At 44.4% G+C, this 17500-nt stretch overlaps 1 protein-coding gene across 1 annotated transcript in view; it reads right to left on the bottom strand.

Moving 5' to 3' along the window:
* plxnb3 (plexin B3) overlaps window positions 1-16803 on the bottom strand; it is a 97048-nt gene extending 80245 nt beyond the window's left edge. The window contains exon 1 of the mRNA XM_044211589.1: window positions 16611-16803. The gene's annotated coding sequence lies outside the window, so the exon portion shown is untranslated. The remainder of the gene's footprint in view (window positions 1-16610) is intronic.
* Window positions 16804-17500: the final 697 nt, after the last annotated feature.

Genomic DNA, 17500 nt, shown 5'->3' with positions numbered 1-17500 from the left:
AGACACACACACAAAACTCAGTAACACACACACACAGTAACACACAGAAACACACACACACACTCAGTAAAACACACACACACACAGTAACACACTCAGTAACACACACACACACTCAGTAACACACACACAGTAACACACTCAGTAACACACACACAGTAACACACTCAGTAACACACACACGCGCACACACACACACACACACTCAGTAACACACACACACACACACACACACACACACACACACACTCAGTAACACACACTCAGTAACACACACTCAGTAACACACTCAGTAACACACACACACACACACACACACTCAGTAACACACACTCAGTAACACACACTCAGTAACACACACTCAGTAACACACTCAGTAACACACTCAGTAACACACTCAGTAACACACTCAGTAACACACACACACACACACACACACACACTCAGTAACACACACTCAGTAACACACACTCAGTAACACACTCAGTAACACACTCAGTAACACACACACACACACACACACACTCAGTAACACACACTCAGTAACACACACACACACACACACACACACACACACACAGTAACACACACACACACACTCAGTAGCTCTCAGACTGTATAATCTTCAGTGACAGCACATTATTCAACAGTCTGTAATCTGGACAGTCACACTGGGGCATCTTCACCGGCCGTCGTCCGGCTGCTGGTAGCTTTACATGTTACTGATCCACACACACACATTTATCCACACGCACACACACATTTATCCACACGCACACACACATTTATCCACACGCACACACACACACATTTATCTGTTTCAAGCTTATAAGCCAAGTTAAAGAGACAGAGAGGAAGGAAGAGGCAGTAAATAACAGGTCGCTATACCACACACACACACACACACACACACACACACACACACACACACACACACACACACACACACACAGCGAACATGATTACTGCCTGTCAACACCAACACACACACCAGCAGCGTCTCATCAGGATTCTCCACTTCCTGTTTCTCAGCATCGACTCACTGAAAACCACATAATAACATTACAAAGAACGATGAAGATGATGAAGATGACGATGATGAAGATGAAGATGATGAAGGTGACGATGATGATGATGAAGATGATGAAGATGACGATGATGAAGATGAAGATGATGAAGGTGACGATGATGATGATATTTGAAGGGGAACTATGGTACATTTAAAGTCCAGACTTTAGAGGTTTTAATGTCTATGAATGACAGCGAGGTGCTTGAAGGTGTTGTGGTTCACAGAACATCTGCAGGTGAACGAGTGGACCGGACTGCGACTCCAGGCCAGTATTGATTATGCAGACTACAGGACTCACTGTGCGTCCCAGCGTGGAAGCAAACGGCTGACAGCGAAACACTTCATGAAACCAAACTTGAGGATAAATAAACCAAACGCTGGTTTGACCACAGACAGCGGTGACAAAGAGTTTATAAGAGACTGTGAGAGGTGACGCTGGCTGTCTCACCAGATGTCAGCAGAGATGTGATTGGATCATTAATGGCAGATCCAGGGTCAGTTTTCTACATTATTGGTCAGCATATGATCAATAATCAGGCTGGTTCCAAATCAGCTCTAAAGGCAAGAAAAATGTAGGAGTTGTAAGAATTATCGATCGTACTTCGTACACAGGGATAAACGATCGCACAAATACAGTAATTATCGTACACCTGCAAACATTTGCTCTCGTGAGCAGACTGTAAACACTGAAGCTCTGTGCTGTCAATAAAGCTTTTTGAATCAATTGAATGAAGTCGGTCTTTTCATTAAACTTCATCCTGTCGTTTTGTTCCCCTTTGACTGTTTAAATAAAACCTCTCTGTTGAAGCCTGACTGCTCATTAACACTGTTCACCCCGAGTCTTTCGATAAAGTTCATTTAAATTCACTCCTTTTGTTCAGGCCGTCTTTGTCAGCGGCGCTCATTTCAATAAAGACACCGTGTCGAAGCCCGGAGTTTCAATAAAACTGTGCAGACTGCTGCTGTAAAGAGTCAGCGGTCCTGCGTATTTTTAAATACCCAGCAGGCCTTGAACTCATCAGCGGAGGTCACCCAGCGGTCTGAGGCTCTCCGCGTAGACCGGAGGAACCAGAAGAGTCCTGCGGCGTCCACTGCAGAACATCCTGACAACGTTTCAAACTTTAATGTACGAAGCTTCTTTAGTTCAGTCGGAGGGATTGGACATTTTAAACTGTACAAACCAAAGGTCCAGGTAAAACACAGAGACTCAGGTGCAGACACGAAACGGACTCAAAGGGTTAGATGTGACCCGAGCTCGTCCTGAGGGGGGCGCTACAGACCGCCACGCTTCACACTTCACCTGCAGTCATCGCCAGTCCATCCTTACCTGCCGTGTCTGAACAGATCAAATGTCAAAGCAACGCTGTGATTGGTCGGTCGGACTGTCAATCACAACGCAGTCTCTGTGAACTTTATGTTGACGGTTCAAAGTCTGAGGAAGGTCCTCTGGACTATAACGTGCTCCTCATCACGGTCTCTGAGGGCAGCGTGCACCAACATCAGCGTCACTCCGACACATCCTGACTACATTACCCAGAATGCTGCTGCGTCTTTTACTCTCAGCTGTCCAGCAGCGAAGAGGACAGAAACCCAGAGAAAGTAAAGAAAGACAGGAAGTCGGCTGTTTGTCACAGGAAGTGTGTTTCTGTTTGAAGCTGTGGATGGGAAACACACACACACACACACACACAGTAACACACACAGCAACACACACACACACACACAGTAACACACACAGCAACACACACAGCAACACACACAGCAACACACACACACAGTAACACACACAGTATCACACACACACACACACACAGTGACACACACAGTAACACACACAGCAACACACAGCAACACACACACACTGTAACACACACACACACACACACAGTAACACACACAGCAACACACACAGCAACACACACAGCAACACACACACACAGTAACACACACAGCAACACACAGCAACACACAGCAACACACACACACTGTACACACACACACACACACAGTGACACACACACACACAGTGACACACACAGCAACACACACAGCAACACACACAGCAACACACACACACAGTAACACACACAGCAACACACAGCAACACACAGCAACACACACACACTGTAACACACACACACACACACAGTGACACACACACACACAGTGACACACACAGCAACACACACACACACACACAGTAACACACACAGCAACACACACACAGTAACACACACACACACAGTAACACACACAGTATCCCACACACACACAGAGTAACACACACACACACACACACAGTAACACACACAGTATCACACACACACACAGTAACACACACAGTATCCCACACACACACAGAGTAACACACACACACACACACACACAGTAACACACACAGTATCCACACACACACAGAGTAACACACACACACACACACACAGTGACACACACAGCAACACACACACACACACAGTGACACACACAGCAACACACACACACACACAGTAACACACACACTGGGCTGCAGCCTGCAGACATGACTCAGGGCCTAAAATATACTTTTACCACGTCTACATGTTTTTCAGGTAAAAATAAATGATTTCATCTGTATTCTACTTCATCTAAAAACTACAGTATCCTGGCTGACTGGTTCCTGGCTGACTGGTTCCTTGCTGACTGGTTCCTGGCTGACTGGGTCCTGGCTGACTGGGTCCTTGCTGACTGGTTCCTGGCTGACTGGGTCCTGGCTGACTGGGTCCTTGCTGACTGGGTCTCTAGCAGCTGTACTGACTGGTTCCTGGCTGACTGGTTCCTGGCTGACTGGATCCTGGCTGACTGGGTCCTGGCTGACTGGGTCCTGGCTGACTGGGTCCTGGCTGACTGGGTCCTTGCTGACTGGTTCCTGGCTGACTGGGTCCTTGCTGACTGGTTCCTGGCTGACTGGGTCTCTAGCAGCTGTACTGACTGGGTCCTGGCTGACTGGTTCCTGGCTGACTGGTTCCTGGCTGACTGGGTCCTGGCTGACTGGTTCCTGGCTGACTGGGTCCTTGCTGACTGGTTCCTGGCTGACTGGGTCCTGGCTGACTGGGTCCTGGCTGACTGGCAGCTGTACTGACTGGGTCCTGGCTAACTGGGTCCTGGCTGACTGGGTCCCGGCTGACTGGGTCCCGGCTGACTGGGTCCTGGCTGACTGGGTCCCGGCTGACTGGGTCCTGGCTGACTGGGTCCTGGCTGACTGGGTCCCGGCTGACTGGGTCCTGGCTGACTGGGTCCTGGCTGACTGGTTCGTGGCTCTTCAGGCGTTCTGACTTCACTTCAACATCAAAGAGAATATTTCATCACAGCCAATTATAAACACACACACAAGTGTTGGTATTACTATCATTCTGAGGTCCCTCTCTCCTCGCCGTCAGCTACACTCCTCATCACCACGGTTACCTCAACCGTCTCCATGGAAACCTCGACCATCAGAGGGACACGCCTGACTTCAACCATGGAGACAGTTTTATTCCTCTCTGTCCAGGTTTTTCTGTCATCCTGCTAACTAGTTAACCCTGCTAACCCCTAAAACTAAACCCGGTCCTGACACTAGACCCGGTCCTGACACCAGGACCTGCAGCGAGGTTCCTGGGCAGTGCTGGACCAAGTATTTGGATCCTTTACGAAGTGACAGCAGAAATGCATTAAAAGTGCAGAAGCATCAAAGTAAAAGTTCTGCTGACGCAGCAGAATGATGTGACCTGATGCGTCGATGTTCTGATATAAAACACAGAAAAACAGAAGACATGGAAACAGTGTAAGTTTGTCATTTCTGTTTCACTGACTTAAGCTATTAATTGTTTATCAAAATAGTTGCTAAATGTTCTGTTGGTCCACGAATTGTTTCAGCACCAGTGATATTTGATTATCGTTACTGATCGTAATGCCGCTGCTGGTGGAGGGGAAGCTAACCTTAACGACTTTAGACTGCTTGGTAATTTAATCTGTAGTAATGCATCATATTTTATAACCTAATGACAGATTTGCTTTTTACAAATATGCACCTTAAAGCAGCGGTTCTCACAGTGGGGTAGAGAGGGGGGGCAGGGGCCGGATGTTGAGCAGACCAGAATATGATCCATGTGGTGACATAAACAAACAAGTGTTCTGATGCTAGCAAGGCTATCTTGCTAACCTGAATGTTTGGTTTATTTCAATCGGCCGTATTGTTAATGAAAATAAAAATTAAATCCACTTTTGCTGGGGGGGCGGGGGCAGGACCGGCTTCTGAAGGGGAGCGGGACAGAAAAAGTTGGAGAACCTCTGCGTTAAAGGAAGCAGCTGTCAGATGAATGTAGCGGAGCAGCAGCAATGAGTCTTCTGTAATTAGATACTTTCCACCAGTGATCCTGGAAAAGCTGTAAAACTACAACAACACACAGCAAGCGACGACTCCCCCACCCTGTCTGTCTGCCAGGCAGTGAGACAGCTGTGTGTGTGTGTGTGTGTGTGTGTGTGTGTGTGTGTGTGTGTGAGTGTGAGTGTGTGTGTGTGTGAGAGAGTGTGTGTGTGTGAGAGAGTGTGTGTGTGTGTGTGTGTGTGTGTGAGTGTGAGTGTGTGTGTGTGTGTGTGTGTGTGAGAGTGTGTGTGTGTGTGTGTGAGAGTGTGTGTGTGTGTGTGTGAGAGAGTGTGTGTGTGTGTGTGTGAGAGTGTGTGTGTGTGAGTGTGTGTGTGTGTGAGAGAGTGTGTGTGTGTGTTGACTCCACAGGGAGCGATCGAGAGAAACCAGCTTCTTTATGGATTATTAATATCACCTCCAGCTACACACACAGTCAGTGAGTGTGTGTGTGATCTGACACACACACACACACGGGGAGGGGGCTGCTCAGCAGTCGGTGTGATCAAGGACGCTTCATTCACACTCCGACACACTCGACAGCCGACAGCGTGTGTGTGTGTGTGTGTGTGTGTGTGTGTGTTAGTATAATCTGTTCGGAGGCCACACCCTAATCTCGGATCAACAATAGACCCCCACCCCCACCCCCCCCCCACACACCCAGCCCCCTCCACTTGTCTTTGTGAGTTTCTTGTTTGTCCCCCCATTTTCAGGTTTTCAGGTTGTGTTCAGACAGAACGTGAAGTGAATTTTAGAGGTTGTGTGATTGAATACAGTTTGACTGGAAAGACGAGATTAGACATGAATCTGAGGAGAGAAGGACGCGAGAATATTTTAGTAAAACAATTGTATATGATGATGATGATGATGATGATGATGATGTTTGATCGACCTATTACATTAAAGAACACAATCAGGCTAAAAAAAGTGTGTTAACATGTCATCACATCACAACACAGCTGACGGCATAACTGGTTTACTACAAAGACCACATCAGAACCAGACTACCCCAAAGACCACATCAGAACCAGACTACCCCAAAGACCACAGCAGAACCAGACTACCCCAAAGACCACATCAGAACCAGACTACCCCAAAGACCACAGCAGAACCAGAATACCCCCAAAGACCACATCAGAACCGGGGTACTAGGGATGTCCAGATGCATTTTTTTGTTTCTGTTCTTGATCCTTTAATATTGATTATCTGCTTATAACGAGTCTGATCTGATATTTATAATTACCTGAATGTTGATTAAATATGTATCTGGCACATTGAAATAACAGGAATCTGACTTGATCTAAATACTGAAGGTCCTGATTCAAAACTATTAAGTTGATCAGTTTGAATTATTGATCTGATATGAATATAAAAGTTTAATTGAGAGAATGTCACACCTGAAACTGACGTGAGATCAGCTGATGGTTTTATTAGAGAAGATCAGTTTCAATTTTATTTATTTATGCAGCTCCAAATCATAACTGAAGTTATCTCAGGGCACTTTTCATATATAGCAGGTCTAGACCGAACTCTTTATAATAGTCTCACTCTGTTCACTTCACATTTCTACATACTACGCTTCGCATTTCTACGCTTCACATTTCTACGCTTCACATTTCTACATACTACTGTTGTGACTTATTTGTATTTAATATGTTGTGCTGTTGTAAGAAACATGTATTTTATTGTGAAAGGTGCGCAACAGGATGTAATGTGTGTGTGTCCGCCATCTTGACTAAAAGAAGAAGTTCGCGGTGCTGCGATGCAGCCAGAGTTCAATAGAAAAATGTGAACTCTTAAGTTCCAGAAAAGACATCCACCTCTGTCATCATTGGGAAGCTTTCACGTCGTAATAACTACGCTTCACATTTCTACATACTACGCTTCACATGTCTACGCTTCACATTTCTACTCTTCACATTTCTACATACTACGCTTCACATTTCTACATACTACGCTTCACATTTCTACTCTTCACATTTCTACATACTACGCTTCACGTCTACTCTTCACATTTCTACAAACTACGCTTCACATTTCTACATACTACACTTCACATTTCTACATACTACACTTCACATTTCTACATACTACACTTCACATTTGGACACTTCACATTTCTACATACTACACTTCACATTTGGACACTTCACATTTCTACATACTACGCTTCACATTTCTACATACTACGCTTCACGTCTACTCTTCACATTTCTACATACTACGCTTCACATTTCTACATACTACGCTTCACGTCTACTCTTCACATGTCTACATACTACGCTTCACATTTCTACATACTACACGCTCACATTTCTACACTCACATGTCTACATACTACACTTCACATTTCTACATACTACACTTCACATGTCTACATACACTTCACATTTCTACATACTACGCTTCACATTTCTACATACTACACTTCACATGTCTACATACTACGCTTCACATTTCTACATACTACACTTCACATGTCTACATACTACGCTTCACATGTCTACATACTACGCTTCACATTTCTACATACTACACTTCACATGTCTACATACTACGCTTCACATTTCTACATACTACACTTCACATGTCTACATACTACGCTTCACATGTCTACATACTACGCTTCACATTTCTACACTTCACATGTCTACATACTACACTTCACATTTCTACATACTACACTTCACATTTCTACAAACTACACTTCACATTTCTACATACTACGCTTCACATTTCTACAAACTACGCTTCAAATTTCTACACTTCACATGTCTACATACTACGCATTTAGAGAGGAACATGTACAGAGGAACATGTACAGAGGAACATGTACAGAGAGGAACATGTACAGAGAGGAACATGTACAGAGGAACATTTAGAGAGGAACATGTACAGAGAGGAACATTTAGAGAGGAACATGTACAGAGGAACATGTACAGAGGAACATTTAGAGAGGAACATGTACAGAGGAACATTTAGAGAGGAACATGTACAGAGGAACATGTACAGAGGAACATTTAGAGAGGAACATGTACAGAGGAACATGTACAGAGGAACATGTACAGAGGAACATTTAGAGAGGAACATGTACAGAGGAACATTTAGAGAGGAACATGTACAGAGAGGAACATGTACAGAGGAACATTTAGAGAGGAACATGTACAGAGGAACATGTACAGAGAGGAACATGTACAGAGAGGAACATTTAGAGAGGAACATGTACAGAGGAACATGTACAGAGAGGAACATGTACAGAGAGGAACATTTAGAGAGGAACATGTACAGAGGAACATGTACAGAGAGGAACATGTACAGAGGAACATGTACAGAGGAACATTTAGAGCAGAACATGTACAGAGGAACATTTAGAGAGGAACATGTACAGAGGAACATGTACAGAGAGGAACATGTACAGAGGAACATTTAGAGAGGAACATGTACAGAGGAACATTTAGAGCAGAACATGTACAGAGGAACATTTAGAGAGGAACATGTACAGAGGAACATGTACAGAGGAACATTTAGAGAGGAACATGTACAGAGGAACATTTAGAGAGGAACATGTACAGAGGAACATGTACAGAGGAACATTTAGAGAGGAACATGTACAGAGGAACATGTACAGAGGAACATGTACAGAGGAACATTTAGAGAGGAACATGTACAGAGGAACATTTAGAGAGGAACATGTACAGAGGAACATGTACAGAGGAACATTTAGAGAGGAACATGTACAGAGGAACATTTAGAGAGGAACATGTACAGAGGAACATTTAGAGAGGAACATGTACAGAGGAACATGTACAGAGGAACATTTAGAGAGGAACATGTACAGAGGAACATTTAGAGAGGAACATGTACAGAGGAACATGTACAGAGGAACATTTAGAGCAGAACATGTACAGAGGAACATTTAGAGCAGAACATGTACAGAGGAACATTTAGAGAGGAACATGTACAGAGGAACATGTACAGAGGAACATGTACAGAGGAACATTTAGAGAGGAACATGTACAGAGGAACATTTAGAGAGGAACATGTACAGAGGAACATGTACAGAGGAACATTTAGAGAGGAACATGTACAGAGGAACATTTAGAGAGGAACATGTACAGAGGAACATGTACAGAGGAACATTTAGAGAGGAACATGTACAGAGGAACATGTACAGAGGAACATTTAGAGAGGAACATGTACAGAGGAACATGTACAGAGGAACATTTAGAGCAGAACATGTACAGAGGAACATTTAGAGAGGAACATGTACAGAGGAACATGTACAGAGGAACATTTAGAGAGGAACATGTACAGAGGAACATTTAGAGAGGAACATGTACAGAGGAACATTTAGAGCAGAACATGTACAGAGGAACATGTACAGAGGAACATTTAGAGCAGAACATGTACAGAGGAACATGTACAGAGGAACATTTAGAGCAGAACATGTACAGAGGAACATGTACAGAGGAACATGTACAGAGGAACATTTAGAGAGGAACATTTAGAGAGGAACATGTACAGAGGAACATTTAGAGAGGAACATGTACAGAGGAACATTTAGAGAGGAACATTTAGAGAGGAACATGTACAGAGAGGAACATGTACAGAGGAACATTTAGAGCAGAACATGTACAGAGGAACATGTACAGAGGAACATTTAGAGAGGAACATTTAGAGAGGAACATGTACAGAGAGGAACATGTACAGAGGAACATTTAGAGCAGAACATGTACAGAGGAACATGTACAGAGGAACATGTACAGAGAGGAACATGTACAGAGGAACATGTACAGAGAGGAACATGTACAGAGAGGAACATGTACAGAGGAACATGTACAGAGAGGAACATGTACAGAGGAACATTTAGAGAGGAACATGTACAGAGGAACATGTACAGAGGAACATGTACAGAGAGGAACATGTACAGAGCAGAACATGTACAGAGGAACATTTAGAGAGGAACATGTACAGAGGAACATGTACAGAGGAACATTTAGAGCAGAACATGTACAGAGGAACATTTAGAGCAGAACATGTACAGAGGAACATGTACAGAGGAACATTTAGAGCAGAACATGTACAGAGGAACATGTACAGAGGAACATTTAGAGCAGAACATGTACAGAGGAACATGTACAGAGGAACATCAGCGACGTCTAACAGTTGCCACACAAAAATCTTTACATGAACAAACCATTTCTTATTCTGATAATCAATCACTGAAGTCAATCCTCAGGAAAACGTGTACAATAATCTGCTGTTCCATCTGATCATGAGCCGAATATCTGACCGAAGGGCGGACAGAACAACCTAAACACGTCGAGGACACAGGATGTTTGATTTCACGATACTTACTTACGACACTAGTCTTTTGCTACATGTAGCACATGTTCACTTGCACTACCGGACTGTTTATTTCTACATATACTGCATCATGTGCTCTGCAGTACTCTGTACTGAATACTGCAGTAACTCATCTGCTGCACTGTAACAGTCCGGTCCAGTTCCTTACTGTACAGATCCATCAGTATACTTCTGTTTATAGTAACGCCATCTGTACGTAATGTCCACAGCACCACCTGTAAAATATTCTCATGATCCTGCTCTCTCCTGCAGTTACGCTCACACTTTATATCCTGCTCTGCTCACTGCTCTTCTGGTTCGACTGCATTTCGTTGCCTTGTCCTTGTACAAAGTTGAATCTAATATCTTCTTCTTTTCCTTTCAGCTGTTCCCTTTCAGGGGTCGCCACAGCGAATCACGTGCCTCCATCTAACCCTGTCCTCTGCGTCCTCTTCACTCACACCAGTTAGCTTCATGTCCTCTCTCACTACATCCATAAACCTCCTCTCTGGTCTTCCTCGAGACCTCCTGCCTGGCAGCTCCAACCTCAGCATCCTTCTACCAATATATTCACAGTCTCTCCTCTGGACACGTCCAAACCACTCACCTCTGACTTTATCTGTCTAACCTCTCTGACTCGTTCATCTAACATGAAACATCTAACATGAGCTGTCCCTCTGATGTCCTCGTTCCTGATCCTGTCCGTCCTCGTCCCTCCCAAAGAGAACCTCAGCATCTTCAGCTCTGCCTCTTGTCTTTCCTTCAGCGCCGCTGTCTCTAAGCTGTCCAACATCGCTGGTCTCACCGCCGTCTCCAACACCTTTCCTTTCATTCTTGCTGAGACTCTTTTATCACACAACACACCTGACACTTTCCTCCACCCGCTCCAACCTGCTCGCACTCGCCTCTTCACCTCTGCTCCACAGTCTCCATCGCTCTGAACCGTTGACCCTAAGTACTTAAAGTCCTGCACCTTCTTCACCTCTGCTCCCTGTGACCTCACCGTCCCACCTGGGTCCCTCTCATTGACGCACCTGTATTCTGTCTTACTGCGGCTGAGCTTCATTCCTCTGTTTTCCAGAGCAGACCTCCATCTCTCTAGATTTTCCTCCACCTGCTCCACCTGCTCTCACTACGAATCACAATGTCATCCGCAAACATCATAGTCCATGGAGGTTCCTGTCTAACCTCATCTGTCGGCCCGTCCATCACCAGAGCAAACAAGAAGGGGCTCAGAGCCGATCCTTGATGCAGACTCACCTCCACCTTGAACTCCTCTGTCGCACCTACAGCACACCTCACCACGGTCTTACAGCTGTCATACCTGTCCTGCACCACTCTAACATACTTCTCTGCCACTCCAGACTTCCTCATACAATAAATAAATAAATAAATAAAGTTGAATCTAATCAACTAATTGGTAAACTTTCTTTGGTAAAAAGGAAAGCTTCAAGGAAAATCAATCCCCAGATTATCAGATTAGATTATTCTGAGTAACAGAGACGCTGTTTTAAATGTCGTCTCTCAAAGATTCAGCAGACGACTTCTGTTGGAACTGGAGCCGCTGCTGTGAAGACGAAGAACAAGTTAAATAAACATTATTCTTCTCTTCTGAGAGTCAGATGTTCAGATTGATTCCACTCTCATGTCTGTACGCTAAATATGAAGCTACAGCCAGCAGCTGGTTAGCTTAGCTTAGCATAACAACTGGAAACAGGGAAACAGCTAGCTTAGCTTAGCATAAATACTTGAAACAGAGGGAAACAGCTAGCTTAGCTTAGCATAAATACTTGAAACAGAGGGAAACAGCTAGCCTGGCTCTGTTCAAAGGTAACCAGCTCCTCTAAAGCTCACTGATTAACATGTTTTATCTCTTTGTTTGATGAAAAACTGTAGAAAAGTGTAAAAACTACAAATGGCTGTTTTACAGGAAGTTGTGTATCTGACTATTTCCTGGTCGGGACTCCGGGAGGTTTCTGATCCTGATGAGTTAAATCCCCCTGGTTTGTTTGTAAAAGTGCGAACAGGAAGTGGACCAGAACTAAAAGACAACAATGGATCTGTTTTGATCTTTGAGCTAAAAAACCAAATGAACCAACAACAACAACAATACAGACACACACAGACACACACAGATACACACAGATACACACAGACACACACTGACACACACAGACACACACAGACACACACAGACACACACAGACACACACTGACACACACTGATACACACAGACACACACTGACACACACTGACACACACTGATACACACAGACACACACTGACACACACTGACACACACAGACACACACAGACACACACAGACACACACAGACACACACAGATACACACAGACACACACTGACACACACTGATACACACAGACACACACTGACACACACTGATACACACAGACACACACAGACACACACAGACACACACAGACACACACAGATACACACAGACACACACTGACACACACTGATACACACAGACACACACTGATACACACAGACACACACTGATACACACAGACACACACAGACACACACTGACACACACTGATACACACAGACACACACTGATACACACAGACACACACTGACACACACACACACACTGACACACACACACACACACACACAGACACACACTGATACACACAGACACACACAGACACACACAGATACACACAGACACACACTGACACACACACACACACACACAGACACACACTGATACACACAGACACACACAGATACACACAGATACACACAGACACACACAGACACACACTGACACACACTGATACACACAGACACACACTGATACACACAGACACACACTGACACACACTGATACACACAGACACACACTGACACACACTGATACACACAGACACACACAGACACACACTGACACACACACACAGACAGAAGCACCTGTGCTGGTATGTGAACATACATAATACATGTGACAACACACTCCCAGGAGCACACACACTCTGAACAGAGTGTAAAGTTGAGTTAAACAGATGGTCGAGCAGATTGTATCAGAAACTGACTGCTAATCACACACACACACACACACACACACACACACACACACACACACACACACACTCGTCGTGTTCGGGGTTAAAGGAAACTTCCACTCAAACAAAGTCTCCATCTGTTCGTCTTAAAGACGAAAACAACAAACATCTGATGTTTCGCTGCTGAAACTGATCACAGGTCAGCCCGATGTTCTGATGATCTCTGTGAGAACCAAACAGCTGATTCAGGATCTGGACTGACGAGGTGACTGAAGTAAACATTTCATTCAGACGTCAGTCCTGCTCCTCTCTGAGACTTTCCGAACTGAATCTGTGTGTTGTCGTTTCTCAGACTAACAGATTCATCCTGAACCAGAGAGCAGCTGGGTCTGGGTCAGCCCGAACCTGGTTGTTACGGGTCCAAGGTGACTGCTCTGATGTCACTGGCTGGTTTCTAAGGTGAGATTAGTGGTTGTTAGGGTGTTGCCAGGTAGCAGCTGAGCGGCTGATCTGAACGAAGACCTAAACCCGACCAGTACCTGTCTCTAAGACCTGACTGAAGTGCTGCGGTTCTGTTTCTGGTCTTGATTCAGGCCGACAGAAAAACCTGTTTGACAACAACACAAACCAGAAGGCCGTGACACCTTTCACCTTTCACCTGCATCAGCAACCAACCAACCCGAGCCTCTGAAACAAACTGCGAAGTGTCCTGATATGATATTCTCATAAGTTGACCGACCCGTGAAACTGATCTCTGATCTGTTAGTGAGCTGTTTGAGTTCAGATTGTTAAAGTTTCACTTTAAGAAGCCAAAAGAGGAAAAGCTACGCAATATTTTACAATCTCATAAAAAGCATCAATTAAATACAAATTCAGAAAAAGACTGACCACTGGTGTTACTGGTGTTACTGGTGTTACTGGTGTTACTGGTGTTACTGGTGCGAGTCCAGTTTAGACTGACTGTGAAGACGTTGAGCTAAACCTGCAGATTATAGCACATTAACACTGTGTGTGTGTGTGTGTGTGTGTGTGTGGATTAGATGATGTAGGTGATTAAACAGTAATCTGAATCTGGACTAAATCCTTCAGATTAGTCAAATGGACGTTTCAGTTAAATAATCTTCATCACACGGATGATGGTGATGATGATGTCACTGATGCTGCTTCATACAGGTCACATGACCTGAGTGTCAGAGTGTGTGTGTGTGTGTGTGTGTGTGTGTGTGTGTGTGGTCGTCTTTTCACCAGATCACATTCAGAAAACAACAGTTTCTTTAATCACTGTGACCCTGAACAGTGACTGTCAGGAGGAATCAGCAGGAACAAGAATGCAACTTTTATACAAAGAAACACACGAAGAAGAAACACTTTGAAACACCGAAGGCCTCCTCAGTCAGCTGCTTCACACAACCAATGACATCTGAGCAGAACTTTAACCAACCAATCAGCTTTCAGTCCAGAACCTGTAACTGGTCAGACTGGAGCTCATCAAATACTTTCATTTAAATCACTTCTTTAAACTCTGTTTTATTGATTAGGCTACCAATAATAATCATTTATTATAATTAATATAATAATTATTATTATTAAACACTGATGTATTATTTATCCTATGTACCATGTTTTTAACTTTACAGTTAATCACAGGTGCTTTTTGAATTTACGCACACACACACACACACACACACACACTATAATATATATTAGAGCTGAAATATTACTGATTCATTGTTTAAGTCAGTTTTTAAGCACAGACAGAAAAACGTTCTCTGGGTCTCAACAGATGTGACGTTCTTAGACTTTTGAAAAGACATAAATAAAAGTGTCCTAAAAGTACCATAATAATAATAATAATAATAATAACTGTATAATGTGAATGAAGCAACATGAACTGTGTGAGACTGTATGACACCGGACAGCCTGCTGCAGCCGCACAGAACTACAGCCAGAAAATCACTGATTTAAACAGTCAAATGACACAAGTCAGACTCAGACCATGACCACAGTCATTGTCTTTACTGGTTTTTGTTTGTGTTCTCAGGAGGTCACGTGATGCAGACTTCCTTTATGTAACGTCAGCAAAGGTGACTTCTAAATTCACTTCTGCCTTAAAAACACACTACAGCACATTCAGTGTGTGTGTGTGTGCGTGTGTGCGCGCGTATGTTGGAATGTCAGCTATTCAATATGCGGCTGCGGGCTGAGCCGTACCGTGCCAGGACAGGCTGGGAACACCCGAAAAACACACACACACACACACACACAGACAGAAAGACGCTATTAAAACTGTAATAAAAACACTTTCAGTGTTTGACTCAGACACAAAACGTTCAGAACTAAACTGAAGTCCTGACTTAAATCTTCAGATACTGATGTTAAATTCGGCTCACTCACAATCCACCAGCCAGACACCGTTACAGAAATCTCAACTTTTAAACTCGCTGATTTCCAGCCTGCGCCGCTGTGTAGCCTTTTTAAACGGCTGTGTGAATTAAAACCGCAGAACCGACACAGAAAACTGACATTTAATGAAACTATTGGAGCCGAATTAAAGAACGCCTCATCACGATTCTTAAAATATATTCAGTCGTTTATTTCAGGTGTAATTAAAGAAAGATAAGCGAAAACATTTTAAACGGTCGGATTTCTGAACCGAGTCTGGCGCGTCGCTGTCAGACACGCCTGACTCACACACGCTCCTTCCTTCCTTCCTGCAGCAGCTGCTGCTCGGGACAAGTTGGAGCCGTGAAAAGGGGGACAGTGTGGTCTGGGACAGACTCACCTGAGCTCCGCGGGCTGCTCTGCGGTCCGCCGGAGTCCAACCGGCCCGATGAAACTTCCAGTAACCCGCAGACACAAACCTGCACGATCCGCACCGAGAGCCGCACAACAGGTCCGACAGAGGCCCCGCCCCGCCGCGCGCCGCGCCGGGAGGCTTTTCTGACGCTCCTCCGCGGCGGAGGTCCCGCCGGGCTCCTCTGCAGGGCTCGTGCCTGGCTCAGATAACGCGTTTACTCCGTGTTCACGTGACAGGTGCCGAACAGGATCGATTCGTGATTAAAGTGATCGATTCTCTCAGCAGGAGCTTTGGTTACAGTGAGGCTCGGGTTTCAGGTTTCACTTTAGTTCTTTAATGAACGTTGTAATCAATTATTCTGTGATCAGCTGATCAAAAGCAATGATATTTTATTAAATGATGAAACTGTCCATCAGTAATATTATAAAATTAACAGAAGTTAAACAGATTCAACGCTTCGAACTGATTCAAATACTACAGCTGTGTGTTTCCATCAGTGTTTAATCTCCTGAAAATAATATCGCTGTGTTTTCGTTACCTGAGAATCAGCCGAGGGAGCGGGTCCGCTTCCACGGAGGCCGCCATGTTGCACCGCCATGTTGCACCGCCATGTTTCTACAGGAGCCCAGAACGGACAAACCAGACACTCTCCACAGAGGGCCGTTCGCTTCACCGTCGTTTCTCCTGCACTTATTTATTTTAATCCCAATAAACTTCAAGACATCATCTTCATCCTCTGACATCACACAGCATCATCATCTTCATCCTCTGACATCACACAGCATCATCATCTTCATCCTCTGACATCACACAGCATCATCATCATCATCCTCTGACATCACACAGCATCATCTTCATCATCCTCTGACATCACA

The sequence above is a fragment of the Siniperca chuatsi genome, linkage group LG10 (assembly GCF_020085105.1).
Source record: "Siniperca chuatsi isolate FFG_IHB_CAS linkage group LG10, ASM2008510v1, whole genome shotgun sequence".
Classification (NCBI taxonomy): domain Eukaryota; kingdom Metazoa; phylum Chordata; class Actinopteri; order Centrarchiformes; family Sinipercidae; genus Siniperca; species Siniperca chuatsi.
The sequence above is the reverse complement of the archived record's forward strand: the minus strand, read 5'-3'. Positions and strand labels throughout refer to the sequence as shown.